The sequence below is a fragment of the Papilio machaon genome, chromosome 10 (assembly GCF_912999745.1).
Source record: "Papilio machaon chromosome 10, ilPapMach1.1, whole genome shotgun sequence".
NCBI classification, from domain to species: domain Eukaryota; kingdom Metazoa; phylum Arthropoda; class Insecta; order Lepidoptera; family Papilionidae; genus Papilio; species Papilio machaon.
The window spans coordinates 4,049,398-4,064,733 of NC_059995.1; the positions used below are offsets into that span (position 1 = coordinate 4,049,398).

General features: G+C 31.6%; 1 protein-coding gene across 3 annotated transcripts in view; it reads left to right on the forward strand.

Moving 5' to 3' along the window:
• LOC106710152 overlaps positions 1-15,336 on the forward strand; it is a 125,364-nt gene that overhangs the window by 99,970 nt on the left and 10,058 nt on the right. The gene's annotated exons all lie outside the window — the stretch shown is intronic.

A 15,336-nucleotide genomic window follows, 5' to 3' on the forward strand; every position in this document is an offset into this window, starting at 1 on the left:
TCTATTTGTTCAAATCTAAATGGTATTTCCAGATATTAGCGCGTACAAACAAACTCTACAGCTATTTTGCACTAAAATACAAATATATCAAACAGCTAATTTCGGAAGTCGTAGAAACCGTTAGCTTGTGAAGCGGGTCACCAATACATGATGATCAAGACCTCTCAAGACTGTATTGACAGAGATGACCTCATTAATTATTTTCAAGAATAACAAAGACGTAAATATTACAACTAACAAAGTAATAATACAAAGTAGAAAGACAACTATTGTGTATATTTACTAGTTTAGCAATCGCTGAAGGCGTTACCGACCATTAGTAATACTGAATGTACGCCAGTTTATTGAGACTATGGCATTGAGAAAATTATAAGTGACTACCGAACGTGATTGGCACTCCACTAACTAAACCTACAGCTCACTTGATCTTTTCAAACATGTATCACTTCAACTCAGTCAATCATGAAAATGACCACTAATAGATCTAATATTATTTTGTTACTAGCTTTCGCCCGCGACTCCATCCGCGCGGAGTTAAAAAAAGTAGTAAGTAGTCCTATGTGCTCTTCCAGACTATGTTCTATATCTGTGCCAAATTTCATCAAGATCCGTTAAGTCATTCCGGAGATAGTGAAAATACTTGGTAAAATAATAAAATTATCAAACTGTAGTAAATTTGTTTCTAGTTGGCAAAATTGGATATTTTTTCGAGTTTTCACGTTTGGTTTTTGTTATTTTTTTAAAGTCGCTAATAGTCGCTGGACAACCTTTTATTGTAAAATCCATACAATAATCATATATCAAAATAATCTATTGCGAATTTACTGTTAATAAAAATTCTTATGTTAATATGTGGCCGTTCCTCACACTTAAAGATCTCGAAAATATTAAGATAAGAATTATTTTTTCACTTTGCAAATTAAAGCTTTAAAATTTAAATTTCGTTGTGATTTTAACATTCATTTGAATAATTGAACGAATTACTGAATCGCATGCTTCTTAGCTAGCTTAATTCTTTTTGGCCAATTGAGGACATATCACTTATATACCTGTTATTCTATTAGAGTTATAGACAAGAAAACATTGATATATAATTTCAGTTATTACAGTTAACAAAACATTTTGTCAGCCTTCCGACTCTTTATTTGATTGAGGAAAAATATCATCATCTAGCTGCCCTTATCCCTATGGAGGGTCGGCACAGTATGCACTACTCCTCCATACATCTCTATCAGCCGTCATATCTAAATTTACCCCCTTCTTACGCATATCCTCTTTCACACAATCCATCCATACTTTCTTTGGTCTTCCTCTACCTTTATAGCCATCCACATTCAATCTCATTACTTTTTTGTTTATATGATTATCATCCCTCCGCATAACATGTCCAAACCACGCTAACCTTCTGCTCCTCAATTTCTCGATAACTGGCGCTACTTTCAAACTTCCTCTGATATGAGGAAAAATATTATTAAATTATTTTAAAATATGCATTTAACTCCCTCCACTAACTGATATTAAAAAAAATATTATCTCAATTAAAACATTCCATCAAAATATCGTAACAAAAACAAAATAAAAACCATATTCTTTGATCTCGTATCAGGAAAACATAAGAAATAAGAAAAAAATTAGATGATACAAACACGCTCAAAGATGACACAGTCCGTGGCAACGAGACGCCGAAGTAATAAGAGCAAACGCAGCCGTTTTCATATTTGCCCAAATTACATTAATGCTTATTTCCCCGCGACTGGGGGCGATGTTAAGGTTGTCACAGATAAGCGTAACAAATGTACGAGTCTAATACGAAAAATAATTGTACGATAATAGCCAGTATTAAATGTATATTTAAATACATATGCGTTGTTTTCATTGGCAATTAATGTTAACGATTTGATCAATTAAAAAAATATTTTCTTTACACATCATTCGTTTAAATTAATGTACGAGTATCTGAACAGTGTTATGCAACATTACTCAACACTTCTTTTACAATTTGCGTCAGAGTTTTCAAGTTACGGTATAAAAATTTCATTCATCTCATTTCATATTGATTCGCGTCTTTGGATCATATTTTCTAAAAAAAAATATTAAAGAAATTCATTTTCAAAATTCCACGGAACCAATTGAAACTACGTTGAATCCTTAATCTTTAATAAGTTTAATATTTCACTTATTTCAATAATATCTATAATGTAAAATCCTTCGTACAACCTTTAACAACTCTTACTCGCCATTTACTTTTTTTTGTTTGTTTATTTATCCTTTATATCAAAATTTGGACCCCTTCCTGCATATAGGCCTCCTTCAACCTTGTCCACCTGTTCCTATCTTTTTCCTGTTTGTTCCAATCTCTTCCCACCTCTCGTACTATATGGTCTTTCCAAAGCTGTTTTGGTCAGTGACTTTTTTGCATCTGATGGACCTTTCCTTTTGATGGTTCCTGCTGTCCACCTTCTGTCTTTACTATTGTAATTTGTATCTAATTTCTAGTACACGCATCATATCTAGGTTAACGTGGTATTACACGGCGCTTACTCGGCATGTCTTTATAATGACGTTAGACATCTTTCCCTTTCTGACATCTTCTTTGATTGTCGCTTACATAATTGGCTACATTCTGAAGCAGCACGGCACCGTCTCGCCTCGCCATCAACGAAAGGAAATTAGTTCCTCAACACGAAATATTTTCTTAATTACACTCGACGGGACACAAGGGGCGACGTATTTCTCATTATGTCCGGATCATTGCCGTCCTCTTTGCAAACTAAACGAATTGATGCAGTAACAATATTGATATTATTATAAAAGGTCTCGTTGAACTAAAGTTGATTTAAAGTTCAAATGCTTTCTTTACTTTTAGGCCTTTATTAAGTTAATTAATTAAAAGAGTATATTAATTTATTTGTATGCTGGCTAATTTTCACCCTTTTTTCAGGTTTCAAATAATTGAGTAACGATTGGATAATACATAAATACTTTTGATGTTAAATAATAAGACCACGACTAAAATTTTCTTTCGTGTAATTTATATAAAAATGCAGTACATTTAAATATTAGATTTATGTTGTAGATCACTTTTCAACCTTACATTATTTTAGTATCATTAGAAGCATAATGTATGCAGTCTTGTGAAGGTATGTATGAAGAAATAAGACATACTAGATCACTCGAGCACACGTTACGTCAGAGTTACGTCATCATGCATTATAGCTTCAGTTTCCTCATGACGTTTAATGCACATTCACCTAATTTTTTATCTACATTTTACTTCGACTACCGTATAAATAACATACACTAGTTTGTTAACCAGTAAAATGAGGCCTTGTAATAAGTTAGTGGTAAGCAAAAGCAACAACCTTAAAGATCATCTATTCAAAGAATGTGTCAGTGCAAAAGGTTAGTGTTCTATTTTGGATACAATCAACGTTAAGAGCAATAAACTTATTAATACATAAATAACTAAATCTTACTAATTTATAAATGCGAATGTTTAAATGGACGAATGGATTTTATTAGAAGGTATCTCCAGAACGGATAAACATAGTCTGGAAGAACATATAGGCAACCTATTAAGTTTTTTTTATTTCAAGTCTCGGTCGAAATCTAATGCTGTTATAAATTAATAAATATTCGTAATATAAAACAATAACTAAGAAAAATTCTTTTTGGACACGATGACTTGTTGCCAGAAATGGCTTCTTACAAAACTTCTTTGTACTTTCTAATTGTAACAACCAACTAAGCAGACTGGCCGCGAAATCTAAATTACACAAAACAACTCGATGTTACTTATTCTCTCGTCGAAGGTAACACGAATAGTCCATTCAAAAAGGCCTCTTTTGTATACCTACTGACCGAAGCCAATATGTGAATAGCGGTGCGTTCTGTAGTAGTCGACTCGACGACAAACTCCGAGAAAAAGTTAGCGCGCAACGAATTCCTAACTAAAACAAAAACGAACAAGTTTGCGATCTACGATGGGGAATCGCTAATGGTCCCCACGACGATCGGCCCCGGATCGCTTTCTAATCAAATCATTGGCTAGTTATTTACTAAAGCGATGAGAATTCTCTTTAAATTATCGTAGAATTTATTAGTATCTTTATAGGTCAGAGATTGTTAAAAAACTTTTTTCTGCACTACCCTGTAGTATTCATATTTATGCTTACTTTTTGTGTTCATTCTATCACGCTGCCATTCTCTATGTTTGTTGTTATTTTTCAAAAACTGAACGTTAACCGAGAGCGTTATGAGTGCTCGTGGACCACTTGTTATCTTCTTCTATTCGTTTTTATTTAAACCAATACTCTACCTCTTCATTCCGCCATGCACCTTATTCAATTTTCCTCTTTATTTCCTTTATCTTTGTCTGCATGCATGAAGATGTATGCTCACGGATCGTAATTATCTGTCATGAACATAAATCGTTTGGTTTAGGTCAAAGCTTCATCTAAATTATACAGTCTATGACCAATACCGTAAACAGAATCATAGTACATGTAGCTATACAGTCATTAGTCTCGCTATGGCATCGGTGCGTTCCCAATCAAAGCTGATTACAATTCCGGGCGGTTAACACGTAAATCCGATGTGGATAAATATTTGCACGACAGGTTGTAAAGCGTACGTGCCCCGGCGGATTAACAGCCGGGATACAGTTACTCGACCGAAGGCCCACCGTAAACATCAAATTTAAATAAACTACCGATCTACAGGACACACGGTTTCTAATTTGACAAGCGAATATTATCCGCGATAGATGGCGTTGTTAAAAATCCAAAACACGCATTTGCTTTTGTTTAAATATCAGTCAACAATCAGGATGCTTTTCCAAATACAGTAATTATATTAAAAACCATATTCTATTATTTAGTAATTTTTATTTTCATTAGCTTTATTTATTTCACTTCATTATCATTGTTTATAACCAGAGGGAGTTTTAAATAGCTTAATACTAAAATAGATTAGGCTTGTCTATTCATTTCAACGTGTTCTCGAAATTCTCCGTAAAGGTAAAAGACTTGAATACAAATCGCACGCGCAATTACATGAATTTTAATCCTCTCAGTGGAAGGTAGGGGTTATTTAAAGAATTTCATTATGGTAAGAATCCTAGACATGGCTCGGAATTCATTTTGTTCTTGAAACGCACCTCTTAAACTGACTTCGAATTATATTAAACTTGTTGGAAAAGAAAGCTTACATCAACATTTTAATTAAATCTATAGCAATGATAAAAAATAAATTACAAAATTATTCAAATTAATATCTTGTGTCTATGTTGTGAAGGCTTAAATTACTATAAAACTTTCCATCGTTGAGTATTATATAACCAAGTCGATTCTTTCGAGTCACGTAAAATATTATAGACAGGTATTATAGACGATATCCATTAAATAAATAAAGAAATAACAATACTCTGTTTGTAAAGAAGAACTAGTTGCTAAATAACGACTAATTTAATTTGTGGGATAGTTTAAATCGATAGGGTTTCTTTCTTGAGGCCTTCACACAATCATACACTATCTTCCACGCTACTATCCCAATTTTTAAGTACTTAATTTAATTAGAAACAGTATTTAATTACGTAAGCAAAAATAGACTAAAATGAAAGATTAAATATCAAAATTGTTTTTGGTAAATTCATATTTTAGAGGTTTTCTTTAACTGAGGTAATTATCCTGATTCTAGCCTAATTAAAAAAAAGGGCATTGAATCCTATACCGTGGGTTTTTGAAACCAAAATCTCCGTTTAAAATATTTTGTTGTATCTGTTTTGTCAAAAATAATGACGATATGTTTCATACAGAGATTTTTGTCTCAGCAACCGACGGTTAGTAAGCTATGACAAGAATGAGGTTGCTATAATCATGACTGCAGTGTTTCCATACAGCCGTGTATTGTGTATTTCACGATGCAAGTGCAGTTTACCTACATTTACATGTTTTACTGTGAAGCCTGTGATTTACTCAAAGCTCCTTGAAACTGATATAATCGCACGATCAAGATCTAAAGCCACTCAAGACATGACATGGTTGTAAAGATTCTCTTAGTTGGCTTCTCTGCCGATAAAAGAACAGTGTCGTCTATTTTTTAATTTCTTACATTCACGTAAAAATGTAAATATAACATAGTAATAGTCAAAATATAATTAAAATGTTATTATAATATCTTATTTTCTACAGAAATCGGGATAAATATACACATACACATATGACTAAAAGATAAAAAATTACAGACCTTAAATTTATCTTTGTACAAATTCGATAATCCAAATGTTATTTGTATGAGCTGGTTAAGAATCGAAACCTGAACCAAGTTGAAGCAGTAAAAGGTTAAGTTAGTCACGTTAAGTTACGTTCACGAAACCTTTAGCTTAAATCGTGCATTGAGTTGTATAGCTGATTCACACTACAGGAAATTTATTACATTTGTATAGTGTTTCTAAAGTTCCTTTAATTTTAAACTATGTTCATTGTAACAACATAAAAAATATGAAAAACTGTTATTTCTACTATAGTTTTTTTTTTTTTCAATTGGCAAAACTAGGCCAATGTTTTTTCCTTCAGAAACCTAGATATTTTTTGAAGAATGATAATATTTTTAAATTCTATACAATGGTGAAAAAGAAACCTTTGCTATAAAAACAGTTTGCCCATTACTGTAGAGTTAACCCTACTACTGTATTTAAGTACCATTTAAAAATCATGCAGTAAAAGTTGTTAGGAATTTAAGGTGTGGCGTGTGATTTATAGAATCACAATGACCCCTTCGACAGATTGTGAATTTCATACAGTACAATTCTATAATATTTAAAAACAATGGTTTATTTGATAGTTAAAATAAACAAAACGATATCGAAATGTTCAAATTTTATTTAAACACATTGGTGAATGTGATAAAGCTTTACAAAATCCGAATACACGATGAAGCCGCAAATTATAGCGGCCGCGGGGAAACTCGTTTTGTCTGTTTCATTACAAACCGCATTTGATCAGCGTATTCACTGTTTTAACTTATTATATTTTTATAAGGCACAATCGAATTTTACCAATTTAACAGAATGTATATTAAATAATGGGCAAATATTGTCGCTATTTGCTTAATAACTATTAAACTGCACATTCTGTTTTTTTTTTTAATGGAAGCTATCTTTAACATTTTGTAACTTGTTGGTAAACAAGCTCTAAGAAACGATAACAATACTCACTCATACAATTTATTTATTGTTAACTAATTCTTTTATTTATAGATTTGCAATATTATTGCAACTTAACTATTTAAGTAGTTAAGTGAAGTGTCATTGATTGTAATTTTAAAAATAATGTTACATTCGAAATAAATCGGTCGTTTAAGTCATTCCATAGTTTAATTATTGAAACTCATATGATCCCAAGTAAAAAACTAAGGAATATTTTTGTAGATAAGAAGCGTACGAATACGGCAATTTTCCGGATATTATTCCTCAGTACTATCATGAAAAATTAATGAAATTATCAGTATGCAACATTTCTAGTTTTGTTTCATGTCAAAACAGAATTTTCTTCAAAGTAAAAGTCACCGTTTGCCCTTTGTCATTTTTTTTTCGAACAAAAAGTCTTTGTACGTTGTAATGTACTCAAAATCACTCTTAACAAAGAATGCTAATCTTCAAATTTGTTTTTAGGGAAAAAAATAATAAAATATAATGTAAAAATATTTCAATTTGATGATTATTTCACACTTTAATACTTTTTAATTGTAAGAAATTTCTCATGAAATGATTGTTGATATCTTTAAAAAAATTGATAAAATATAATTTAATAATTATTTGTTTGTTATCTCTAAAAATTAATTTTTTTACCCTAACTTTTTTGGCAAATTTGAAATAGTTTTAAATTTTATAAAAATTCCAATATTAAAATTGAACAAACGAATAACATTAATACGATAATTATGTTAGCGCATAGGATAAAAAAATATGCAAAGATATGAAGCCACAATTCCTGGTTCTCAGAATGCGGCAGTCGTAACAGATTGCTTTTATAAACATAAAAACACTCTATCTTTCAATGTATAAAGAATTAGATATATGATTCATAGATAATTATCCCGGAATATACTAATATTATAAATGCGAATGTTTAGATGGATGGATGTATGTATGGAACGGCTCGGCTCAACGGATGTTGATGAAACTTGGCACCGATGTAGAGCATAATCTGAAAAAACACATAGGCTACTTATTAAGTTTTTTTTAAACAGCTAGTTCTCGGTAAGTCATTCGTGCGTAACCTATATCGAATCCTGCATAATTTAAAGTACAAAAAAACATGAATAAAAAGTGATTCATACCAATTTAAAATGGAACCAATTTGGACTTGGGTAACTAAAGTAGAGTGTGCATTAAATGTAGAGGCCATGGGTCGAATCTGATTTCTTCTAGGAAAATAAACGAATTAATTAATACTCATTTTATATACCTAACAGTCAAATATATACATTATAAGTAGAGTATTATAATCATTATTAGACAAATTTATATCTTCTACTTTTTACCAAATTACTCTTAGGTAAATTTATAGATCAAATCAACAAATTAATCCATTTTCTTGCCCAGTTCGATTAGCCTCATAATAATTTAGTACTTTTAATTTCATACGTCTGAAAAGTCTATTTTTTTTGACTGAGCAGTCACTGTTTGCCCTGAAGAGGCATTTATAGTTTAAAGTTTAATATCACATGTATTCTTATTTATACCAGTTTATAAAACGATACTCAATGATAGATACACCATAAGTAATTATCAACCAAATAAAACTGAATACTATTCATGCGATAAATAATTACAATTGTCTATATTACAACTAATTACATATTTAAAATCCGGTCTAATTTGCCATCAGCTGCCGTATTCGATTACTTATCTAAAGTGAAAGTGATTAAATAACACCAGTCAGATGTTTTTATTTTAAAACCAGTTTTTTCTATGTGAATTTCACTTTTGTTTTTATCTATACTGTAGCACTTTGTTGTTACTATTATTAGCTTAATTTCTGACGCTATAGAGAATAAAATTATAGTTAAATAAGTAGCTATATTTTCTAAGTTTAATAGAATAATTTTATACCAACCTTTGTTAAATATGATTTAGTAGTGTTAAAGCTGATTCTTGACATCCAAATGAATATAAAAATTAAGTTTCTGCGTGTGACGCATAAAGTATGGCTAGCTAACTAGGACCACAACGAAATGTTACGAGTAATGACCGAGAGTTAATCTGAGATAAGTTTTTGCTAGTGGTACCATTATTGTTGCGAATGCCTGGTTTAAAGCTATTGTATAATGTTTTTTAGGGTAAATAAATCTTAAAACAAATACCCTGTTATTTTTATATGGTCAGATGGTGTGAACCGAACTATATAGCTCAATCAAAACTGTTTATAAGGACATTTAACTGACCGGCAATACTCAGCCGTAACAAAATATAGTATGGTGTTCAATCGAAATCAATGGGTTTGGTCGCCATAATAATAAGTCGTTTAAACCGATGTCGTATTAAACGGTTTCAACATTTTAAACCATTATTGAAGGATTGTTATCTTTACTAGGAATGGAAAATTTATAAACATTCCTTTACCATATCAATCAGTAACATCAGGAATTTGTAATACCATAAGAAGTAATAAAAAAATTGTGTAAAAAGAAATAAAAATGTTGTTGACTTTGAACACATAATTAAACCTGTTCAATAGGAAACATCACTGGTTATGAAGCTTAGACAAGAATTCCAACCTTGAAGGAGCTCTAATTGTGGTCATAGGCGAGAGTGAATGGCTTAGGTTACAATGCCGAACAATACATCCAGTCGTCAATACGTGTTCTCTATACTCTACCATATGTTAACTCTATTCATAGACATGACCTTGTTTTGATGCTAAATGCAACAGATTATTAAAATATGCTTGAATCATTTTTAAACGGCGTTAATCATCTATTACTAATTCTACACAATACATTTAATCTTTAAAACGCGCCTCACATGAATACGATACTAGAAATTATTGTAATAAACGATATACGTATGGTTTTGTTTTATTAACTTCGTAGCACAATTCAATGACCAGAAAACTGTGGATCATACTTGTAATTAAATATCCAACATCAATAGTCAAAAGTAATGTTCTATTAATTTAGCACATATTTTTAGTAAAATGCTAATCGCCACTGTACTTTTCTTCACTAGCTAATCATATCAGAAACGTTGTTGACATGCATCACAAAAAACTAAATTGTTACAAACTGCCGAACAGATCTTTGACAATTTGATTGCAAGAAGATTTATATAACAACATGTCTGGCCTATGGATAACTCCCATCTAATAAATATCTGTATACAAAAACGCACACAATATACAAAATAAAAATCCTTTCAAAGAAAAACTCGAGCTAATGTTTACCCTGTCTACCCGTCCCTTAGATAAAGATGAAAAATGAAATTTCTTATACATTCAAACAAGGAATTTTAATCTTCCTCTTTTACATATTTGTAGAGTCCCGCCGATGGGAACTTTTGTAAAAAATTAAACTTTCGAAAGTGCAGATCGAAGTCGAGCCGGCGACGCCCGCTCATTTGAATCCCGACTCGCTCCGCCTTTTGTAGTCAACTTCATTTAGCGAACTTAAAGTGACTCTTTTTATTTTGGTACCGGCGAACAATTTAAGAGATGCATTGTTGAATCGGTAACAAATTGGAAGGCATGATTGCTTTAAGAACTTTATCGGTCTGCTAAAGTTGGAGCTCATCGGGATTTAAGAGACGCTTTTCGAACGTTGGTTAATTAAAAATGATAAAATGGATTTTATAAAATAAATTTCGGGCACTTTTTTAGTTAATACAATGCAATTACACAAAATAGTGTTTGCTTTAACTTAGTATTATTTTATTCTTTTGATATTAAAATACATTTTAAGCCTTTTATAGTTTTTACTCTGTTAGGCCATCAATACAGGATTGCAATATTGGCTGTGCTATCCTTAATAGTTAAAAATAAGCTACATATTATTTACTATTCGCACACTAAGAGATTAATAATTTCATTCTTTCAACTTCAGTTACTTGCACAAAAGTTTTATAGATTAAGAGCAAGTATAAATATTGCATACTTTATGTTGTAGAAAAAGAAAACTGTATGTTGTAGTTTTATTCCCCACAGAGTTTGCAGTTGCAGAGTAAACACCGGAGAGTTGTTGCAGCAAGTCGCAACAAGTGTTCCTAGCAAACATCTCGTCTCTCCAATGCAGCTCTTGTAAACATTTATCTCGATTTTTTTAGCAAAAGAAAAAGTATTACATATATATACATATATCTATGTAGCTAGTATTAGGTACAAGTGTTAAACAACAGTATTATAATAACTTGTTGATAAAAACGAGTCGTACGTGTACGTAAAACATTAGGAAGAGTGGAGTTAGAAAGGGAAAGGCAGGGAATGTCATGAAGCCCGCCTGAGGCAATTTGCTACCAAATGTCGTTCGCTACGTGCTCCACACATAAAGAGGAAAGGATAACCCCTGTATTACTTTAGAAGCGGTTACTTTAGAATATGACATGTCACTTCTTATTTTGTTATTATTGAGTAAGTAAGGAATATTAAAACTGATTTCGTCAACTTTATTTCTAAAGTATTTAAAATATTTTGTTTACGAAATAAGAATAACAAAAGGCCTTAATAAATTATTATTTCTAAAATGTAAGTGATGCAAACATTATTCACGATAAAATTATTAGATTCTTAAAAAAAATTATTACTTAATGGCTTTATTGGTTTACAACTGATTGTTAACGTACTCTGCAATATCAGTACTATAACGAGTAATTTCTTTTTTCAATTCTACAAGCATATTCCCCAGCTTCCGTTCCGTACTTAATTTTTATAAGTGCGCATCTATTTTTCTTTTTACCCTCAGTTTCCGTATTCTATGTACGAAACACCCCTTGAAGATTTACGCGGCTGACGCGAGCAATAACCGACCGGCCTACCAACGACACAGAGTGTTCCCTATTTTAAAATGTGAGCTCGAAACCGGTGAAATATTGCTTCCAGCCTGACACCAACGATGCTCCATATATTTTAGTCATCGTCGAGAATTGATCGGACGAAGATGGGGCTGGGTAACTTATTTAAAACGTTGTTACGCCGATGGCCCTTACATCTTTAAGTGATGACATACTTAATTTACTTTAGACGGTTAATAATAGAATTATACTTCCACCCCTTTTGAGCGGTGTACAATGTCAACAAGAATCAAGAAATTTACATAGACTTTATTGATTTTGTCGTATACGCCATAACAATGATAAATATGTACATCAAAGTGTAATTTTATCACATCCTTGCAACAAGAAGTCTTCAAATAGGTATTCTATTTTTAAAATAAGTAAAATTTATTGTTTAACATGTAAGTTACGTAGAATTCGTATGTATAGGGTGTTACGAAACTCTAACGTCACGAATGTAGTCCGTATCAAACGTCTAAATTTGTCGAGGAACGTGATTTGATTTGCGGGCTCACTGTTATTGTGCCATAAAACAGAGCCGGGGGCTGCGAGAAGTAAACTTTTTTGATCTTGACAATCCTCCTGGGGAAACGAGTGTGGATATCATACGGAGAAAATGAAATGAATGTTTGGAACATGAACTATTAAGTAATAAAAAGTGTTCTATCACATTTTAAACGTTGACTTTCATGAGTCACTACGACTCAGTTATTTTTATTGGTCGATTTAAAATCTTTTTTTAACAAACATAAAATATCAATTAGAAATTAAATATCTCTTGCTATGACACCAAATTAATAAACTACAAGTATATCTTTCAATATTTTAAATTTTCACTTTAATTTCTTAATATGATATTGTTAGATATTCGATGCAAAAGTATTTTAAAAGAAATAAATTAACAGCGAAATAGTGAATTTAACTCTACTTCTAAATAATCCTCGCAATAGGATAAACTCAAACCGAACGTAAACAAACAAAAATGTCAGACGTTCCGCAATGACGGATGGAAAGAGACTGCCACGAGCAGCAGCACATGCTTCCTTATAAACCCTTTTGTGAGACTACCCTCGACAGTCCTAACACCTAACATTTGTGAGACTACCCCCAACAGTCCTAACACCTAACATTTGTGAGACTACCCTCAACAGTCCTAACACCAAACAATATGATAATATAGATTGTCAATTTTATTTTTTTCTACTTTAATTTGTATATTTAATAATTTAATTCATTATTATCACTTAATAATCTAAAAGTCCCTTTCAAAAGTTAACGTCTATAAACTAAATATCAATGGCCGCTAATACAAATACGGGAGCAAAATTTAAGTTCGCCAGATCGTAAAACACATTAGCACGTAGTTGAGGCCCACGCGTGCCCAGCCAACTATATTGGGGTAAAAGGGAAAATGCATTGGCTTTTTGTAATGTGCCAATAACCTGGGGATTAGGACGATGGAATCTGACGCGAACTTCCATTTTGCGCGCGGCATTTACGTGCTCTAATACGCTCACAAGGGAGGCGTTAGGTTCACGAATGTGATAGATAATACAGACTGTGTTATGTCGACAATTTTGTTCTAGAGTTGTAAACGTCATTATTTTCATTGCTGTGTTAACATAGATGTACATCACGTGAGTGAATTAATGTCTTAAAACTCTACCGGATTAATAAAAAAGGTAGTCAGGGATAGCAAGTTAATTTACTATAATAAATTAAACTAATAACTATTAACTAACCAAAGTTGTGTGTAAACAACCAAATTAACCATAAGAGTTGTGTTATGTTAACGATCGACCTTTATATATGAAACGGATGAGTGGATTTAAAGGTATAGGATGATGAGAAGTAAGGTTATCGGCACCTTTCTTGCAGACATCATCATTCTTTATCTGCCCACTGCTGGGCATAGGCCTTTCCCAATTACTTCCAAGCAGATATAACTTAAGTTAATAAACAACTCAATTTTAGAGCGATAATATATGGTGGATTTACATTCATTAACAATCTAAACCTAATAAAATTATTAAGTGCCTACTTAATTTGTCCTTCAACGTCTATCTTAAGACAAATAGATAAAGAAACAATGCGGATACAATTTTATTCATTAGCATATTCTTATTAATTGTACGAAATGTCTTGAACGTTTTAAAAAACAAAACATTTTTTTGAATGAAGTACAAATTATATTTTTTCAAAGCAATAATTATACACCTTAATATCTCCTTTTAAAATCCAAATCACAATCGCAATTTTAAATTTTGCACCTTATCTTTGCTAATAAGTAGTAAAACAAATGATAGAAACTGTTTTACTAAAATAACTACTGAATCGTTTTTAAAACTACAATCGCCAGTACATACAAATCAACGCCATCTACCCAAACTAATCTGGAAAGTATTGCTTTGCTAGTTCAAAATAAATAAATGGTGAATATTATTTAAGTATTTATGATTGTCTTTGTGTATTTAAGAGACTTAACCATAAAAAATATTTGTTATCTCATTTTTCTTCGTAAAAAAATGAGAGGGATGACTAGATATGGTTTTGTACATATGTTTCACCACTGTAAATATCAAATATCGCGACAATTCTGCCTAAATAATGGCCGAGTGATAAATCACAGCCGTCGTTTCCTTGACATTGTTATACTCTTTTGGAATATAAACCCAGCGGGGTACAGTTTGAGGTAATATATTATTGCATGATATTGCATCTTTACCTGCATTTACCCTTCGTATGTTTGCGTCAATTATTCTCTATATATCGTTTATAATATTGTGATGTTTGTCGAACTGCAGAATCACTCATACAAATATGACTTTCTTTTTTTTTAGATGAATAAATTTAGGCAGTAAGAACCCACGGTTATGTTCACATGCACACACGTTCGCCTAGAACATTATGAAAAGAAAAATTACTTAAAAATATTATGTTAAACAAACAGTGACTTAATGATATTCCTTTACAAAACTGTTTACTCCATAATTATTTCAGTTGACACGATGTTCTAATGTAATTAATGTCAAAGACGTTGTCTTAGAGTACACAGGACTAATTTGCAATTTAGATAAAGTTTAAAAATATGCGGTCGCTATTTGAATACTAAAAAGGTTGTCGTATTAGGTAAACGAATGCGTGGACAATTATATTAGGTACGTAACGTAACGTAGGTACGTAACGAAAAACTTAATAAATAAAACACATGTCACCATAAAACAATCAACAGGTTAGTTTATAATCTGACTAAAAAATTGAAGTCATTAAAATTAATCAAATCTGTTGAT